The sequence below is a fragment of the Poecilia formosa genome, unplaced genomic scaffold, assembly GCF_000485575.1.
Source record: "Poecilia formosa unplaced genomic scaffold, Poecilia_formosa-5.1.2 Scaffold262, whole genome shotgun sequence".
Classification (NCBI taxonomy): Eukaryota; Metazoa; Chordata; class Actinopteri; order Cyprinodontiformes; family Poeciliidae; genus Poecilia; species Poecilia formosa.
The window spans coordinates 418,948-437,973 of NW_006800201.1; positions in this window are offsets into that span (position 1 = coordinate 418,948).

The following is a 19,026-nucleotide window of genomic DNA, read 5'->3' on the forward strand; positions in this document are numbered from 1 at the left end:
GAAATGTTTGTCATTTCTGAAGATCCAGTGTTGGCAGGAGCAGTTAGTCGCTCTGGTTTAAAATATGTGGTGAACTGATTTCACTTCATTTATTGCTACACTGTAACACATTTGAGCTGCATTTAGTTGTGTAATCTTTATTTATTTGATTTAAAGAGTTGTCTTCTACTCTTTAAATCAAATAAATTTAGCCAGGTTTAGATTCTGAACCTAAATGTGAGTTTGTGAAAGATAAACTTACAGCAGTCAGTTGTGTTAACTTTTTATTAATTTTGTCAAACCTCCAGGAGTTGAATAAACTAGAGTTTTCGCCAATTAAAAAACTGAAAGAAGAAAAAGACAGGAGTGGGAACTATTTCCCAGAATGCTTAGCGGCATGTTTCTGTATCCTGAGATGGAAGTGCGTCACATTGATCCGACTCTGGTGTTTTATTAAGGAAAATGTTTATTTTAAAGCCTGAGGATAAAGTCCTGTTCACACTAAATGTTTCTGAGCTGAATTCATTGTGAAGTTTAATAAAATTCATCATCAGATCAGAAATTTTGTTCATGCAACTTGAAACAAGAATTTAAATTATTTAAAAGTAAAATAAGTAGATATTTTAACTTAATATTGGGAGTGAAATAATAGAGAAATGTGGCTCTTTAACCAGGAGAGGACTGGTTTTTTCTTACATATTGTGAAATATTTTGTTTAAATTGCAGCATTAAGTTAAAACTCACAATCTAAGATTAATGAACTTTAAAAACAATGTTTAGACAACTTGTCTCTTGTTGTTAAATCAACTTCATGAACTTTAATTTCTGAGTTAAAACCAAAACAATTTTCTTGTCGATTTAAATTGCATTTTCAAGGCAGCAGGTGGACTTTTGTTTTCAAGTTAAACCAACTTCAAATGTTTTAGAGTGTATAATAACAATCTGAAAAGGACCAAATAGCGACATGAGATCTTGTGATGTTCAAACATCGTCAAAGTGAAGTCTATCTGACAAAACTCAAACTGGTTGCTGTTTTATTCTAAGCTACTGTTAAAAGCAGGAAGATATTTTCATGTTTCATTCGTCTCCTTTTGAGTAGCAACAAAACAAACAGTGACCAACAAGGTAATTGTAAGAACTGGAAGAATATCTAAACTCGCTAACAGTTAGCTGCTGCTAACTGAGTTTCCCCACAAGAACCTGACTACAGTTTGCAAATGCAAGAACCTTTACTCTGTACGTTAAACCACAAAAATGACTTTTTTCAGTGTTTTTAAGCATTACAAACAGATAAACTATTAAAAAGTAAAGGTATGGATTGATAAACCTAGACTTAATTATTCAGATTGTTTAAAATAAAGTTTGTAAACCTTTGCTGTATTGATGATTTTTTTTTTTTTTTTGAAAAAGGTGACATTTTGTGTCATCCCATTTCTTAAGTTGGGTGTTTCATCCCACTCTTTTCCGAGTTAAAAAACTGTCATTTATTTTTGTTATGCCTGTAACAACAAATACTTCCAGCTCAGGTTAACTTACCTGCTGATAACAAACTGTCTGCTCACCAGTTTGCAGTCAGCCAATCAGATGGACTGATCAATCAATAACCTCCAATAACGTCGTTCCTGGGTGAGGAGAAGACAACAGACTTAATGATTTCCTGTTCACACATTTACCTCTGTAAATGTTTCCTGTGCTAAAGTGAAGAAATGATCGCCCTACCTCTCTAACTGAAATTTTTATTTTACACTATGATTCCATAAACTCACTGAGATGTGAGTTTAACAAACTAATATTAGGGAATATTAGTTTCCCTAATATTAGGGAATTATATTTCCCTAATATTAGTTTGTTATTCCTGTAATAAGCAAAGCAGCACTAAAATTTAAAAGACTTATTTATTTACAAAAATAGAGCGGTGTGTTTGTTTTATATGGCTGTGAATTTTTGGGAAAAGTTTTCAACTAATTTTGCAAATTTAGCCAGAATTTTCTCTAAGATGATTAAATAATTCTAAGAATAGCAAACAAGAAGGCTTTATGGTTGTTGTTTTTTACTTTATCCTACTGACTGCAGACATTTGTGTCCAGAGTGACTTTTAAAGATGATGTGTGAAGTCAGTCTTTAGCTGAAGTAGAAAATCTCTTTATTTAAAACAACTGAAACTGAAAATGTTCTTATTATCAGTGTACAAAATCATGGTGGATATGTTAACAGTCTATATGTTAAAGGAGACAGTTGTTCTCAGTTAATGTTTTATTTTTCACTGAACAGATTATGAGTTCATCAGCAGGGACAGCTACAGGTTTTGGATGAGAGGTTTGCATTAGGATAAAGATGAGCTTTTCAGCTTTATTTAAATTATTGTACGTTGCAAACCGTCAGCACACTGTAACGTTATTTCCACATCACACGAGTCATGTGATTCACAACTGGATGTTACTACTGGTGGAAATGACAAAGAAGACTGCGAGGACGATGGCGCAGCATGTTTTTAAACGACTTATCGTGAGAACAAACTTATTCACGTGTGATTTTAATTGTTTCTTATTTAATGGGAACACTGCAATTGAGAAATTGTGTTTTTCTGACATTATACCAGCAAAGTTTTGTGCATATTTGTAATGGAAACGCAGCTACTGCAAAAAAAAAATTCAAACAAAGCCTTAAAAAGCTGCACATAAACCTGAGCACACAACATTCCTGCTTCTTACCTGTTGGTCACATTTTAAAATCAATCCGAATCACATAAAAGATCAACAACACAAAACTCAGAAGATGACAGTCAGAGGTTTCAAATCTTTTGTAAAAGATATTATAAAAAAAAAAAAACAAGAAGTATTTGCTGTAGCTCAAAGTGGGTCAGTGTAAATGTTATCTCTGGCACCCAGAGGAAAACATTCAGCGAGGATGTCAATAATCAAAGCCGTCCCCCTCAGCAGCACTGGACCAGGTTAGCAAACATGTACACTGGCTTTCCCCGTGTTTGTTTGGCTGTGTCGACCGCAATATACAACTCATTTGATCCGAGGGAGAAAGGGACGAATCACGATTTTAATTAACCACTGCCCTGCTTCCTTGCTGTGTCCCTCCAGCAGCTGGACAAACAGTTTTTTTTGTAAACATGGCGTCTGTGCCACGTGTTTGCCCGCCCTGCATCCAGCCGGGTTTTACCAGCATGCACCGCTGCCTTGTGTAAACACCGACCCAGATGTACCACATTAGGCCAAACTAATCTGTAGGCCACGTTCAGGCGATGAACAAGATGAACGGCTGCTTGTTTCTTATCTCTGTAGTGACTAAATGTCTTGTCTAAATAAATTCCAGGTTCTATCAGGAGCTTTTTTAACCACTTAAGTGAGTAAAATGTAAATAAAAAAAACAGAGAAGTTCTACTGGACAAAGATATTTCCAAAAGAAGATAGCAGCAGCAAGAGAAAGAGCAAATCCACCTTTTGATAAAGAAGATGGTCCTTTGATAAGGGAGAAAAATGCACAAATCACAAACAATAGATAGATGATGAGCCAGGACTGAATTATGAATATAATCTCAAGTAGCTGCCATGATTTTTAATGATTTATCGCACGAACACGTTTATTCATGTGCACTTTTAATTTAATTCCTTATTTAATAGAAATGTTAAAATTGCAAAGTTGTGTTTTTCGACATCGGCAGAATATCGACAAAGATTTTCTTGCGTTCGTAAAGGAAACGCAGCTGGCGATGCATCATCTTCCATCCACATTCTCAGAGAGAATCATCGTTTTCAAGGTAAACGTTGTCAACATTTTTTAAACAACCAGGATGATTTTCAAACCAACTTGGTACCTTTTAATCCAACATCTTTTTTCCCCATCAGTGTTTGGTTTGTGGATCTTCTGAATTAAACAAAAAGGCAGAAAAACAGAAAAAGGTATAAAAATCAAAATGATGAGTTATCATTATAAACCCTTCCAGCATCTCTGTGTGTTTGTAGTTTCAGATGGAAATGGCTTTCACACGCCAGCTAAATAGATTACGATACAGTGAGGGATTAGGGGTTGCCTTGCCACCGGCCCGCTAATCCTAAACGCAGACTGTCATCAGCCCTGACATGTCCGGGACTCCTTCGGCACAAAATGGCTCCTTGGCTTAAGAAGCCAGTCTAGTGACACACACACACACACACACACACACACACACACACACACACACAAAGACAATCCACTACCTCCTCCTCCTTCAGCATGAATATTCCTATCAGGCCTGTCAGCGACAGGAAAGACAATGACATTCGTCTTCAAAGCAGGAGATTAGATGCTGCACGAGACAAAAGCCGACTCTTTGAAGTGATTTTAGTTCACATTCCAGCAAGTTAACCACACGACAATAACAGTTCGGGAGATTTTTAAAAACTTCGGTCAGACTTCAGGGATTTCAGTTTCTGGGCAGGAATCACAGTCTGAGCTCTTTCTGCCTTTCCTTTACATACGTTCACAATTATTTTGGATGTTTCGAGAACAAACTACATTTTCTTCTTGACCGACTGTGTCAGGCTGTCCTTGCAGATAATATTTATTTCTTGTCAAGAAACTCACCAAAAACCTCACACAAACCTCAGTTAAATATAAAATCATATATGCATCTGATTTTATCACCTAAGGGTAATATAAATGTAAATAATTGTTGTATTTGTAACAAGGTCGACCCTTCAATGAATTTAAATGCACAGATTAAATAATATTTATTCAGAGCATTTGAAAAGTAATGTCTGTGATTCAGCGAAAAGGGAAAATAAAAGCAAGTTTTAGGAAAACTTCAACTGATGAAAATATCACCAATACTAAAATTTCAATACAAATACAGTCAATCAAATAGTTTGGTCAGATTTTTTTAAATACTTTATGTTAAAAATGACCGGAAACAGCAAATTAATGCACTTAGCATGAGTATGTTTATCTTTTTCTCACTAATTTAATGAATAATAAAACTACATGAATAAACAATATATTAACTGACACGCGGTAAGGTAAAGATAAATTATTGCAGGATTTATTTTTGTTCCATATCTCACTTTTATGAATGAATGCATATATTTGTTTGTTATTTTGCTTTTATTCGCTTGGGTTTACGTGTCGGCGCAGTAGAAAGTCCTGGGCTGAAATCCCAGCTTGGCAGAGGAGAAATTTTATGTTTCTCTGGTGAATTTGTAGCGTTTCTCTGCTTCCTGAGGTCTGAGGGTGTGAATATTTTCTGTCTTCTTGTTTTTCTGTGAGGCAGCAGGTCCAAACTTTAGCTATGAAAAACTTAATGAAAGTTTCATGAAATTTAACTGACACACTTTTGCTCTTAACTGCATATATTCATGCACTTTTGTTATTTTTGTGGCACATTGCGCTTTCTGACACGCGCAGGATGGATATTACATTTGCATTTTTATAAATATGCAGATATTTTTGAAATATTTGGAAACTTGCACAATGTATTTCCTTCCATAAAAATACAAACTTATCTTAAAGTTGTTTTTGTTTTGTTCCTTGTTACCTTCCAGATCTGGAGTGCATCTTGTTCTCAGCTTCCTACATTTGATGTCTGTGCTTCCTGAGTGCCTGTTCTTTTTTCCGAGGCCGTGCTGGCTGAAGCGGAGCCTCTCCTTGAAACAAACAGCGATACGAAATCTCTTTTGTCAGGGCCGTGCCTAAGCCTAATCTAATGATTCAGATGACTGGGGGCCATATTTAGCGGATAGCCACTGGCTCACTTCAAACAAGCCGCTACGGGTGGAACTTTCCCAAGGATTAACACTTAAAGGAGAGCCAGAGAGAGGAAGAAAGAGGGGGGAAAACAGAGTGGATGTCTTGCAGGGAATCCACCATTAAGTCGAGTCTCAGAGTGCCAGAGAGGAATGTGTTTGCTGAGCTGTGATCCAGGACTGTTTCAGCACTAATGGAAAAACTGGCCCAGTATGTCTGACATCCAACGTCGGGGCTTTCTACTAAAACAAACAGACATGCTCATCGAGTTAAATGGTGTTTGGGATTCAAGCAGAAGTTTGAGCGATAATAGCTGATCTGTGTTAGCACCGTGACAGACTGGACAAGAAAAACTGGAGTGTATAAGAAACGATATTATATGTATTTAGGGAGATGATGAAAAAAGTTTTGCCAGGGCAAAATCATGAGGTTACTATAGTTAATTAAAACTAACCTAATAACGAAAACTGACATTGAGAAATTAGCTGAAATAAAAAAAAACTGTATTAAAGATGGATTAAAGCTCTAGTATGCAGTTTGTTTTTTTGTTTTACATATTTCTTGAAACTGTCTCTATGACAGTAAATCAAGCTGCTCTGCCTCCTCCTGCACAGCAAATTTGAAAATTTTCCATCAACTCCTACAGAGTTAAATTCAACACTTTGAAAGTGTTTATATTGGTCCACTCTGGATGGTGTAGAAGTTACACTTCTGAAAGTGTTATTTGTGATAGAGTTGAATCAACACTCACAGTAGTTGAAATCAAATACACTTCAGTGTTAATCTACCCAACAACTAGTGTATATTGTCAAAAGTTAACACTATGAACATGTTAATCTAACACAGAATGGTGTAAAGTATATATTAACATAGAAGTCTGAGTTTTAAAATACTACTGGCAGGGTGTGCTGTGTGCAGGGGTTAAGCACAACTCACATATGGAGACTCTAGTTTTCAATGCGGCTGTGGGTCCGCTTCCCGGTCTTCCCCTTCTCTCATTACCCACTTTTTTTTGTCAATTTACTACCAAATAAAAGCCATTAGAGCAATTAAAACCTTTTTTCCCCAGAAACTATTGGCCATCAATAATCCCCAAATTCATTTTAAAAGACATTAGAGGCTACAAAAACACCAGCACCAGTTGCAGTATGTAATCACGAGAAGTATGTTTTACATACTTGCCTCACACCATATATGCTGACAATTTTAACAAACATGACGTATTGTTCATAAAAGTTACATACTGCAGATTTAAATGTTTTTATTTGTTTGTTTGTTTTTTGTTTGTTTCTTTTCTGGACTTGAGACTAAAGTGAAGCTGCAGAAACAGAGAGCTGTTAGGTTCTCTGAAACTAAAATCAGGCTGTTTGTGTTAATTCAAACTAACATATTCTGTCATCACTAGAAAGCTCTAACTTGATAAAAAAAAATCCCCAAAATCTAAAGCAAACAAATATTATTTTGAAACAGCTTCAGAAAGATCTAATAACTGAACTTATGATGCTGATTTGTTGCCACTCTGTTAATACAATGACAAAATTAAACAATATTTTCCTCACATCCAGTAATATTTTCAGGTGGATGTTAATCAACAAAGGCTGTTATTCGAAGACTCTAGGTGTGTTTTGCTAATTGAACTTCCCCCGCTGAAAGATTTGCCTGTTTGTTGGTGACCGACTTTGTTTCTGGCGCTTCGGTAACGAGTCGGCGCTTGTGTCTGACAGCTGGAGGTGCCCCTCGGTGCTGCTGTCACCGCTCTGACTGACAGGCCGCTGCAACACAACAAACCCTGGATTAAAGTCAGCCAGGCGTAAACAAACACTGACTTTCCTAAAGGAGAGCAAAGCAGAGGGCACAGGGTGCTGACCCAGTTCAGACTCCAGGGAAGTTATTCTGCGACTGCAGCAGGTGAGATTCTCAGAGGAGAAAAATGCTGAAATCATCCTAAATGACTCAGTTGGCCTTCACTGAACTGAGCTTGAAATGGCATAAACATCCAGTTACAGTTAAACCTGAGAGGATGAAATGAGGCATTTTCTAATTAAATGAAAGAATCCCCATTAACGAGAAATAACAGCGTTTTCTTCTACATACACTGTAAAACATTTGAGTCGCATTTAGATGTGTCTACTGTCTTCTACTCTTCAAGTAAAATAAATGAATCCAGTTTTAGATTTAGAGTCTAAATGTGAGTTTGTGAAAGATAAACTTACAGCAGTAAGTTGTGTTAACTTTTTATTAATTTTGTCAAACCTCCAGGAGTTGAATCAACTAGAGTTTTTAGGTTAGCACTTAAAAAACTGAAAGAAGAAAAAGACAGGAGTGGGAACTATTTCCCAGAATGCTTAGCGGCATGTTTCTGTATCCTGAGATGGAAGTGCGTCACATTGATCCGACTCTGGTGTTTTATTAAGGAAAATGTTTATTTTAAAGCTTGAGGATAATTTTCTGTTCACACTAAATGTTTCTGAACTGAATTCATTGTGAAGTTTAATAAAATTCATCATCAGATCAGAAATTTTGTTCATGCAACTTGAAACAAGAATTTAAATTATTCTAAAGTAAAATAAGTAGATATTTTAACTTAATATTGTGAGTGAAATAATAGAGAAATGTGGCTCTTTAACCAGGAGAGGACTGACTTTTTTCTTACATATTGTGAAATAAATATTTAGTTTAAATTTCAGCATTAAGTTAAAAGTCACAATTCAAGATTAATGAACTTAAAAAAACAATGTTTAGACACCTTGTCTCTTGTTGTTAAATCAACTTCATGAACTTTAATTTCTGAGTTAAAACCAAAACAATTTTCTTGTCGACTTAAATTGCATTTTCAAGGCAGCAGGTGGACTTTTGTTTTCAAGTTAAACCAACTTCAAATGTTTTACAGTGTGGAGGATTACATTAACAGTTTGCTCTGCTAATGGTAATTTACCTAACAACTGAATCTACTGGTTTTCTAGCTTATTAAAATGCTAAAGTTGCCAAATGGATGGATGGCAGAAACATGGCATTACAATCGGATCTGACTGCGTTTGTCTTATTCTCCAGTGTAACAGAGGATATGCTCTAATCTTATTTATTGAACAGCTTATAGAAGCTCGCAATGAGAAGATTTACTTTGACTAAGGCGGCAGCCTTATCATTCGCTGGGAGGGAAGGCGATTAGCAGCAAATTATTAAACAAAGAATTAAGACCTGAGATCCAATCTAGATGAGATCGCTGCTAAATTGAACTGATTTGGAAAGTGCTGTGACATCTAGACCTCACTATCTGCAGAAATGTTGACACACTCTGATAAAAGTGTTTGACCATTTCTCCTGCTGGAAGTTTCTCCATCTTAAAGTCACTACTAATGTGCTAAAAACTTCTCAAAATAACATTAACACAGTCTTTCTTTTCTTTTTTCTTTTATTTGTTATGTCTTTATCATTTTACACTTAAAAATCAACATAAAGAACTAAAATCTCTGGGAACACTTTTTTATATAAAGATATCTTTTAAACCACATCTTTCAAAATGAATCAATATCCTGCTGATGTTAATGATAAAGATTAGAACAAAGAAAAAAAAATTTATTGCTGTATATCAAGGTTAGTCTTTAACAATTAACAAGTGCTAAATACTCCAGTTTCAGTTCTCAACTTGTGAAAATCAAGTGGTGTTTTGGGTATTTTGCAAAATCTAACTCCAGACTGTGATTTACAACATTGTGGAAAAAACACAACTTTTAAAATGTGATTGCACTGTAAAAAATTTGAAGTTGGTTTAACTTGAAAACGAAAGTCAACCTGCTGCCTTGAAAATGCAATTTAAGTCAACAAGAAAATTGTTTTGGTTTTCAGTCAGAAATTAAAGTTCATGAAGTTGATTTAACAACAACAGACAAGTTGTCTAAACATCGTTTTTTAAGTTCATTAATCTTGAATTGTGACTTTTAACTTAATGCTGCAATAAATTATTTCACAATACACAACCAAAACCAGTCCTCACCTGGTTAAAGAGCCACATTTCTCTATTATTTTACTCACAATATCAAATTAAAATATCTACTTATTTTACTTTAGAATAATTTAAATTCTTGTTTCAAGTTGCATGAACAAAATTTCTGATCTGATGATGAATTTTATTAAACATCACAATGAATTCAGCTCAGAAACATTCAGTGTGAACAGGACATTATCCTCAAGCTTTAAAATAAACATTTTCCTTAATAAAACACCAGAGTCGGATCAATGTGACGCACTTCCATCTCAGGATACAGAAACATGTCGCTAAGCATTCTGGGAAATAGTTCCCACTCCTGTCTTTTTCTTCTTTCAGTTTTTTAAGTGCTAACCTGAAAACTCTGGTTGATTTAACTCCTGGAGGTTTGACAAAATTAATAAAAAGTTAACACAACTTACTGCTGTAAGTTTATGTTTCACAAACTCACATTTAGGTTAAAAAACTAAAACTTTAAACATATTTAACTGAGTAGAGGACAATAGACACAACTAAATGCGGCTCATGTTTTACAGTGTGTTTGAGGTCCGAGATACATGCGGATGCCTGGGTTTGTGTGGACTGTTTTGGTGACTAATTAAAGTAGTGTGTGACCAATAGGGTGAAACATCAGTGTCCATCCACACATACCCTCCTTTGTCGTCTTTAAAGTGGTCGTAGGGGTGTTAATAATTTGACCCCCACCTAAAGTGTCTCTTAAGTGATGAGGAGGAGAGGGGCTGTTTGAAGACTGACCCTTCAACTTGTTTCTTGTCCTCCCCTCCTCCTCCTCCTCTCCCTCCCCTCCTCTCATTCTCCTTGTCCTGTTGTCTTCTTCTTCTATCCTCTTTCATGCTCTGTGGCCTCGGCTCCTCCTTTTCAATCTGCCGAGCTCAGCAGTCAGCTCTTACAGGACAAACAGACTGGAACTGTTGCTTTTCTCTTTCATGTGTGGGTGGGAGGCCTGGACTGGGGGTGTGGATGGTAATGAGAGGTTAAGGCCACGAATATGTTGAACACGTGGATTTTGGACGGTCGTGTTGAAACTTTGGTTGATTCAGCTGGACAACAAGATGCTGCTGAGAAGTATATGATCTGGACCACAGATGGAAATAATGTGCAGGTGTCATAATCTGTGGGTACCTCTGTGTTTTCTATTTGTCCTCTCTTGTTTCTTTTAATTTTGTTTCTTATTGACCGTCTCTAGAGTCCACACTGACTTTGATTAAAAAAAAAGCTTTTCACTTCACTTGCGATCTGCTTCAGGAGGAACTGAATTTTAAAGAGCTGATCTCATGGTTTTTCCTTCAAGGCTTTTATAAATGATTCAGCAGAAACAAATTTTACATGCCACAGTTTGAATTGACTTTATGTGGGGTTTATATTTTGTAATGTGTCGTTTAACTGTATTGTCGTCATTAGGAGTTTTATGCTGGTAAAATAAAGGATAAATAAAAAATAATTTATCTATGTTCAGTTTTTAGGGCTTGTTCAGCATCCCTGTTTATTATGCTTTAATCAAATTCTAGATTATTTATGTAGAAAGTCCGGTTTGTTTTTGGAGGTGTGAATGCAAAATCTAATACTCTGGTCCACTTACAACCCGCGGTCTCAGTGTGAACCCTGGTGCTGTTTGAATGCATTCGTGGATGCAAGGGGATTGGAGACTGCTCCAAAAGCAGAGCATTGTGGGTAAATAAACCCCAAACATACACGACAGTCTATCGCTAGAGGGAAAAATAGCTTGTAGTCAATTACCAAAGCAAAAGGAACATTTTACAAACGCTAAAATCTGACTCTATTCCATTTTGTTCAGATTTTGTGCTTCATGTCTTCTTCAGAGATTTTTGTAATGTTTTCTTCAGTAGTTCTTGATGCAGCGCCCCCCACAGGCAAGGAGGTGAATAAGCTTTTCTTCGGGTTTGGGTCATTTGACACACTGCAGCATGAAAGCGAACCGTGAAAATGTAACAAATTTAAGTACCAGGTAGGAAAACATCCTTAGTTACTTTTTCTCCTCCTTCTTCACTTTTCTCTTGATTTATGGAAAAGGAAGAGATTAAATGACATGTTGGTAAAAAATGGGGCCACAACCTTGCAAACACAGAAACTGACCTGTTTTTGTTGTTGTTATTGGTAATCTTATTTTCTATATATTGTTTTGACACCTGAAGAACTTTTTGTGGATAATAATAAAGACTCTAATCTATTCCATTTTATTCTTGTCTCTTAGTGTGTGTTAAATTCAATTTTCTTAAAGATAATTAAAAACATGTACGACTATAAACGTAAAAATTCTTGTTGGTAGCTAATATTTAAGTGAATTATTTTTTTTTGTTCTCTACATTCTTTCTGCTTTCTGACATTTTTCACTTGTTTTATAGAGCTTCCTGTCAGTCTACTCCAAAAGCACTTGCAAGAAAAATCGTCATTTTTTCCGTTTCCTTTATCCCCCTACTTTCCTTCCTCCTGTACTTTCTTCCCAATTCCCAGGCACTTGTATGTTTTCTCAGCTTGGGAAGGCTGCAGGCGGCAGAGCAGCAGCAGCAGTCGGGCCGCTGGCTGCCAAAAAGGGAATTAAGTCAGTTGCCAGGCTGGATAAGAAATTGGATTCTCTTCCTTTTCTGTTATCCCTCTGGAGCAGATCCTGTTGGGCTTCAGGGAGGGGCTGGGGGTTTTGGAGATGGAGGAGCGGCGTTTGGGGATGTACAGGTGGTACGGCGGGGTTAGATCTCTGCCAGGTTGCTGTCACCTTTCTGAGTCCGCATCAGGCCACACCTTCCCCTCTAAACCCGGGCTCCGTGTCTGAGCGGCAGCTGCAGCCAGCCGGGGGCCGGCATCAGGAAAACCAGACACACCAGCTTATGCATCTTCACAGGATGCAGCACCTGGTCAGACCTCCACCCTGCTGGGTTGTAACACTGCTGACTTATATCATTAGAGGCTTTGGGGCTCCATCACAAATCTCCTGGCAACTTCAGCTGGCACCATAATGGAGGAACAGCAAAGAACCCGCTGTGTGTAAATAATGCTCTGTTTGCACCGAATTCTGGGGAAAGGGAATCAGAGGTCGTCTTATTTTTCATGCACACATTGTCGTGTAACGGCTTCAGAGGGTCCTGGTCGGGGCTCTAGGTCCCTCTGACCTGATGTGTGCACACACTGCTTCTTTATTAAGTAACATGTTCCTAATGCGCCAAAGCTGCTGATTAGTTGTCTTTTCTGGAACAAAAATGCAAAAACACAAAATCTTAACAGGTAATTTTGGTCTAGTTTCTAGTGGAAATATCTCAATACTTGAAATAAGGCAAAACTAAGTTTCCACCAAGAAATAGGAGCTTGTTTTAAGTCAGTAATTCCTTAATTTTGATGAAAAAGTTCTAGTTTTACTGCAGATTACTTCACCTGTAACATAGGAAAAATGTCTTGTTATAAGTGAATTTATCTGTCAATGTAACTAGTACTTTTTTCTTTTTACCAATATTGAGGAATTATTGACTTAAAACTGTCTTTCTGAAACTGTGGTCCGGGGGCGCCCTCTAGTGGTCTGCAAGTTACTGCATTTAAACTACCGTTTGTTTTTTGCAGTGACGTCAGTTCAAAGCATACAGTTAGCAAAGCAATGTTTTCTGCTTTGATAAGCAAAGCAGAAAACAAATAAACAATACATGAAACACTTTTACAAGCGTCGAACAAAACGTTCCAACACGTTTGGTCAGCTGGTTTTACCGCTGTATGCGCTGTACAAAGACAAGTGTTTTGTTCTTGACTTACCACCCAGAAACCACTTGTTGGTTGTGCAGGAGGTGCCACTTCTGCTTTTCAAAGATGTACAGTTGTATAATTACACATCTGCTTGCAGAGATTTTCATGTGCGATTGTAAACGTTGAGTTGGAGGGCGTGGCATTAAAGTGACAAGACGCCCTAAAACAACTCATTCTAAAATGATTTCGAAATAGGAAGAACTGGCCAGACTAAAATCTTATCTAGGAATGATTCTGTGCAAAAAAAAAAAATTAGTGAACATGTTTTGATTAGGCCATAGAGTTATACTAACCCGTTCAAGAAGCATAATAGGTCACCATGAGTCTGTTAAGCCTCTTTTCTGTGCCTCTTTTACATCTTTGCTTTGGTGACATTAGACCTCAGTTTTCAGTTTTGCCATTTTGGAAATTGTAAACAATAACTTACAGTTTCTAATTGGTCCTATATTTTCCCGAACGGCCCACTACGGCTGTGCTATCACCAAGGGGGGAGAATTAAGACCACATAGGGAACCAAATAACATTTTTAAAAGCTGGGAGACTTAAGTAGAAAATTGGCTTAGCATGCAGATTGCAAAGTCAACAATGGAAACATATATCCCAGCTTGGAGTGATTGAAGTCCCTGTCTTTCTGATGAACAAAGTGTTTGATTTCCACCATGCCTCTTACATAAACTGCTAACTTGATTTCACACCCTGCATCTGAGGGTGACAACAAACACTTTAATTAGAGAAAGATGATGCAGGGAAGAGGAGGGAGGAAAGGTGACAGACGGTAACAAATCCCCAGCACACGGCAGACAGCTTAAATATACAACCAGCAAAGCGAAATATGATTCCCCCCCCCCTACTTTTCATATCGTATTATTTCTCTCTTCATTCTCTAGCTTAGAACTGTGAATATTTTTGCATAGCTTAAAGTCTGGGTGCTATCTCACCCAAACTTACGCTGTTCATTAGCATCGTCAGGGGTTTATGCAGGAGGTGTGTAAGGCTAGAGGGGATGGGTGCATGCCAAAATGAGGCCTTTGTGGTTAAGATCTGGACATTGAACGCATCATTCTGGTTTGGGCAGCAGAATGACGGGCGCCTTGTCGCCCTTCGAATTCGGCCGCGTCACCCCGCAAGATTAGCCCCTTTCAGAGTAGCTCCATTATCTAAGTAGTTGTTGTTATGGTGATGGAAGAGAATAAAGAGAAAGGGAATAATAAAGCAAAGCAAAAAGATCAAATCTATCACACTTGATCCTCTGGATATTATTAAGTAGGCAGGCTCATCAGGAAAAGTGATAAACGCTCAGCAATAAGCGTGCCAATCATCGCCTTCACCTTCTCTACAGCCAGCAAAACAATTGCCTTCTCCACTCTCAGATTGGGGTTTATTGGTCAGCAAATAATCAAAGCCCCTTTTTTCCATTGGAGGGGATTAGAAAGGCAAAGTTAAGCCTGCTGGATGAGACACCATGGCGGAGAGGCCAGGGATGGTCTCCTTATCAGGGATATGCTGTTGGATGCAGCTCTGCCACAGAGCAGATTGCTTTCACTGTCACTTGTCTGCAGGGAAGAACAAAGAAGCAGCGCTGCCACAATAATACCCCCGCTCCGATGGGACACAGAAAATGTTCCTTTATGTATCTATTATTAGGAGCACTAGGATCAAACATGCCTCCACCTTCTCTGAATGTTTCCTTTTTTATTCTTTTATTCACCAGCCCTCCATTGAACCGGGTTAATTTGGTTTTTATAAACTACTTCCTCCATTTGGGCGATTAAGGGACCCAGAGAAAACACTGCAGGCTGTCCGCATATCCTTAAAAAGTCTTAAATTCATGTATCTAAAATTAAGGCCTTAAAATGGCTTAAATTAATCAAGAAAATGTAAGATGGCCTTAAATACATTAAACAAAGGTCTTGATTTTTGTTGTGGCAGGATTATTTAATCTCCAGGGTCTCCCAGTGTATTATAAGCCTGGCGGGCCACCAGGCTTGACTTGTGCCCCCACCAGGCTTAGCATTGCTTATTCATTTAATTTTGTGTAGTGTTTGCTTTTTTTTTACATTATAGTTGGTATTCAGATATTAATCTTCCAATCTTCCAATAGCACATACATATCAAGTGATATTTTCAAATTTTCTGTCAACTTTAAACATTTTTTAACTCAAACAAATGGCAGGCCGCTGGTGGAATGACTGCTGAGCGCCTCAACCACCAGGCTTAGCAACTTTTCTGGGGGAAACCTTGAATCTCGTATATCATATATAGTTTTTGTGATGGGATTTGAGTCAGACATGACGTGGTTGAGGCTACTGCTAAGTAGCTGCTAATATACTCTTGCTAGCTGGCTAACTAGCCTGATTGTTTTGTGTCCATGATAGGTGAGTGCAAAATGGTTACCTTTAGCAAACCTCTGTATTATTTCAATCTCTAATATTATTTATCGATGGAGGTCAAGGAGCATCCCACACCAGATTGGTTGGAAGATCAAAACTCTCTGTAGTTTTTTTTTTTTCTAAAAAAGAAAACAAAACAGTAAACAGAAGAGCTTTCCCTTCAGGCAGTGTGGTTGATCTCCAGAAATTTAACACCATTTTGGATCAAACAAATTTTAAGTTTCCAGTGTCACGTCTTTTTCTTATCTTTTCCTGTCTCACTTTTACCATCTCATTTTTCTCCTCATCAGCCCTTTTACACGACTCTTTCTTCTTCAGTCTTATTCTGTCTCTGTTTTAGGATCTTGAGGGATTTCTGGCTCATTTGATGCTCTGCAGAAAGGCGACATAAAGGAGTGAGCAGCCTGAGGGGGCTGACGGTGGCGTTAGGCGGACAGAGTGGCGCCAGGACTCACCAGCAGCCGCAGTCCAGCACGTTTCCTCAGATTCCTTCAGTGCAAATTAAATATGTGACACAAACTCTTATTTTTAATGTGTCTACTGTTTTTATATATCTTCTGTCAGTGTTAAGAAAACTAAAACGGCTCATCCACTTTATACTTTCAAAATTCTGTGAAATGAAAAGTAATCTATTAAAATATTTCCACATATCCTTCCCTCACTCTTGCTAGAAATTATTTAATATTATATTTATTTCCATCACTTTTTCATTGCAATATGACACATTTGGAGCCACAATCAATGAAAAATTTTAATTAGTTTTTTAGTTTATGTTTTCCAAATAACATTAATTTTGCTTTTTAAATATTCGGTGACAATTTATTGATAAACAATCAAATTTTTATAAAACATTTTAAATTATGTGTGCCATTTGTACTTTGCTATTGAAATGTGTAGCATTTGTAGCAGTACAAATGCTATCATTTTTTACATTGACATTTGTAAATAACAAAATAAAATAACAAAGTAAAATTCAAATTGAATTTAAAAACATCTCCTTGTTTCCCAGCTGGTCAGTTCTTCATTGTTGTTGTCTTTACCTGCGTCTCCACTCACCTTATAATTGTGCAAATTGAAATTCCAAAAATAAATTTGCTTTATGGAAACACAGCAACTTAAAAAAAGACTCAAGCTTTTCAATAAAAAGGTTTTGCACTAGAATGAAGTGTTTTTCCGTCGGCTCTGAAATTTGTGTATTTTGCAGAACTTCAATGGAAACACACAACTCGTATGATCAATAACTGGATGTTACTAAGACAAAGAAGACGACAGGAAGTGGTAAGAGGATGACATGTTTTTTAAGGTCTTATCACATGAACAGCTATTTACCTGTGATTTTAATCGTGTTTTTTCGCCACTATCCATTATAGAAAAGGTTTTGTAATGTTTGAAAACTTCTGTTTGAAAGTCCTCAAACTTTACTCTTTACATCCAAACCTAGAAAGTGAATAATGAATCCAAATGTAATTAAAATTCAGGAAGAAAAACTATTCTTTGATTTTTTTAGTTAGTTTTGTCAGACGGGTTGTCCTCAAGTCTAAAAATATTCATTATAACCTCAGTACTTACAACCAGGCAAGAGGCGACACGATGTTGCACATGGGAGATGGCAGACATTAGGAGGTCATCTTCACTTACAAAAGATGTGAAATTCTCAGGACTTCTCTCCCTCAGGAGGAGAGCAAGGGTGAAGAGTTGAAGAGTTCAACTCTTCACACAGAGCGAAAAGAAAGGTAAGTGGTGCAGTCATGCAAATATCTGAGGCGAGGACAGAAGAGGAGGCGGAGGGCAGGATTAGATCGAGCTAAGGTGACAAAAGGACAAACAATAGGTGGAGCTGCACTGAGTATTTGACAGAGTAAACTGAGACTTATGCTTTCTTTTGGGTTGACTCCAGGTTTTCACTAGCAATATTAATCAAACCAGTGTTGGAGAAGTTTACAACTCAACAGAACCGCAAGAGAAAAATGCTCTAGACACAAAGAAACACACTTATATGTTTAAAACACACACTGCTGATACAAGACTGTAAATTAACACTGCAGCTCCAAAAACATGTAAGATTTTCACCGTGTTTCTGGATAATACTACTCAATTTTTTATTTCTTTCTACAAATAAAGCACAAATCAGCAATGGTTTCTTTGAATAAACGTTTCTCACAAAACAGTTACAGTATATCATAAATCTGCTCCTTCAAACGTTTGACGATTCATGAATCACCACTCAAGCACCTCGCATCAGCGAGTTTTCAAACATTGAGGTTTCAAAGAGGCTTGAATTATACATTTTTCTAAGTAGACTCGGAATTATTGTTTTTAACTTTATCATTAGCGACTAGCATATAGTTTTCACATTGCTATTTTAAAATCTTGTTCTAGCAACAGGCCACTTTAAACCATTTTCAGCTTCTATGCACTACAAATCTGGAGCAAACTTCCAGAAAACTGAAATCAGCCGAAACACTGAATGCCTTTAAATCAAGACTAAAGGCCCATCAGTTTAGATTTGCTTTTAAGCCATAATAAATGGAACCCTGATCAACATATTTGATGTGTATTGATGATTTTAATGATGGAAATTGAGAAAATGCAATGTTTGTTACTGGTTTCATAATTGGTGACTGTATAATTTGTTTATGATGTTTTTTTCAACCCTTACCTGCCCTGTTGCTGAAATGTGCTACACAAATAACCTTGATTGATTAATATTTCTCTTTATTATGCTTTTCTGTCAAGTTTCTTGTTTGTCAAGAAAGCTGATTCACCTCACAGTAACCAAATGTTCCTACTAGTATAAATGAAGTAGATTGATTGAAAACATATTTGTTCTGGAGCTGATTGGTTGAAAATGGTATCGGTATCAAGTTTGGATTTTTTTTGTATCTGGACTAATCTAGATGTCACTTGGTTTTACCCAATATGCGGGACAGGAAGAAGGAGATGCAGTGATTGAACACTCAGAGGGGATAACTCAACACTTTCACCATTTGTCAACACAATTAGCCATTAATCAGCATAAGAGAGCTGGCTCTGGCCCAGCACCAGCACTTTAGGCGTTTTCTATCAGTGCCATTCCAGACAGATGGTGGAGTAAGTGTGACTGGCACAGGAACCGGTGGAAACAGAGCGGATATTGTTGCCAGAGAGCATTAGGACAGGGAACGGGAGGGTGTGGTG